The sequence below is a fragment of the Arachis ipaensis genome, chromosome B04 (assembly GCF_000816755.2).
Source record: "Arachis ipaensis cultivar K30076 chromosome B04, Araip1.1, whole genome shotgun sequence".
Taxonomy (NCBI): Eukaryota; Viridiplantae; Streptophyta; class Magnoliopsida; order Fabales; family Fabaceae; genus Arachis; species Arachis ipaensis.
In genome coordinates, this window is record NC_029788.2 from 116,222,371 (window position 1) to 116,224,649 (window position 2,279).

Genomic DNA, 2,279 nt, shown 5'->3' on the forward strand with positions numbered 1-2,279 from the left:
AATCTTATCTTTCCATTCTTTATAGTTGTTACCACTTAACAAATGAACTTCAGATACAGTTTCAGATATCATTACTGCTGCAAATAATAAATCATGCTAACATTACTCAACTTTAAATAGGCACATCAAAATCCATAATATATGATAATACATGCCAATGCAAGTCATATCAAAATAAATATAAATCATAGTGTCATTAAAATCTACCTGTGGGCAAAGATTTTAACACACATAATATTCACTATATGAACTAAAGTATTGAAACTAGAAAATAAAATACTACTTCTTAATACCTGTAGGCTAATTAAGAAGTAAAAAATATTTTCTATTTCAATCTAATTATATGTGAATAACATAATAAATTCCTGTGGGTAAGTTTATTATATAGTTCACAACAATTACAAATATATCATATTAATATTTATGTGATTTCTTTAAATATAATTATTATTATTATTAAGGATGCTGTGGTTACTCCTCAATAAATCATATATTAATCACAATATAATATGCAGCGGAAGAATTTATATTGCATGCAAATATAATCATTAAATAAATAAATTCAATAACATGAATTATATCAAAAGTGAAGATAATCTAGTGGATAAATATTTTGCCAAAATTTAGAAGATTCAAGTTCAAACCTCACTCCAACCAAAATTTGAATTTTATAATAAAATTTAAATTTTGAAACACAACAACTTTAAACCTAAAAGTAGAAAACATTTAATATTATATAACAAACAAAATTCATCCATTGTTTATAAAATTTAAATTTTGAAACACAACAACTTTAAACCTAAAAGTAGAAAGCATTTAATATTATATAACAAACAAAATTCATCCATTGAAACAAGTTTGCCAATATTTAAAAGATTCAAGTTCAAACCTCACTCCAACCAAAATTTGAATTTTATAATAAAATTTAAATTTTGAAACACAACAACTTTAAACCTAAAAGTAGAAAGCATTTAATATTATATAACAAACAAAATTTATCCATTGAAACAAGTTTATTCTGTCTTCTTTCTTCCACCGTCTTCCCTTTCTTCTTCTCTCTTTTTTTTTTTTAATTCAAGAATAAGAAAACTTATGGGAATCATGGAAAATTATACTATTATGAAGAACAACTACGACACAAATTTAGAAGATTCTTTCTGAGAATATTATTTATTATTCTCTCTTCTCATGTTACGTCAACTTTAATTTTCAATGATTTTTTTTACTTATTTCAAAATTCATACTATATATTTTTCTTTTGAAAATAATTTATCAAAATAATGCACAGTAATTAAATTTTTAAATGGCAAGGCAGAGACAATTTTGCTCTGATATCACATGTTAGATTTCTTTATAAAACCAGTAATTTACGTACCTCCAGCCATTGCCAATAAATTCTTTGATTTAATTTGGAACTTTCAATTCTTGAATCACAGAGAGCCAGATGGAATCAAGGTGTATTTTTTTTTTTTTTTGTTCTTGTAATCAGAATTGGGGACCCAAATTTTATAAAGTTTATGATGAACAGTCGTGTTCTTTCTATCAAAGAACAGACCAACTGTCAATATAATAATGAATAATTACAACACTACCCAAACTAATTTCTATATTAACAAATTGAACCACAATTAAAATAAAAATTCTAACATTATATTCATATTTGTAATAAAATATCATAAAAAAATATAATACAAATTAGATTTATATATTTATAACTAAACTTGATACAGTCAAACTACATTTATATTTATAATTAAAATGCAAATAATAAAAAAAAAAACTTTTCCTACATATACAGTTATATATACTACCTTCTTCCATCCGATTACTTTGTCACCTCAACGCGTTTTCTGATATGGTTTTAACCATACATTTCGAGATTAAATTATAAGAAGAAAAAAGAAATTGCTAACCAATTGGTAATTTACATTCAACTAACCATCTTGAAAAGTTTTCAATTTGGTTGACTTTAGGGGCAATTATGCTTACAATTCAAAGAAGCACAGACATGGATTGACGTTGAGCAATTTCTGCGGAAACCTATAAACACGATAGGAGACTACTTAATAGAGGACTTGAACACAATCATATAATAAAATAATAAGTAGTGTTAGCCTTTAAAAATAGGCCTATTTTATGATCAAAGCCCTTTGGGTGCAGAAAAGAGAAACCAAGAGAAATATTTAAGTTAATAAAAATAAAATGACACATCTTATGTAATAATTATTCAATTATTTATAAAAAGTAATTTTTATTATTTTTTCTCTATCATAATATGT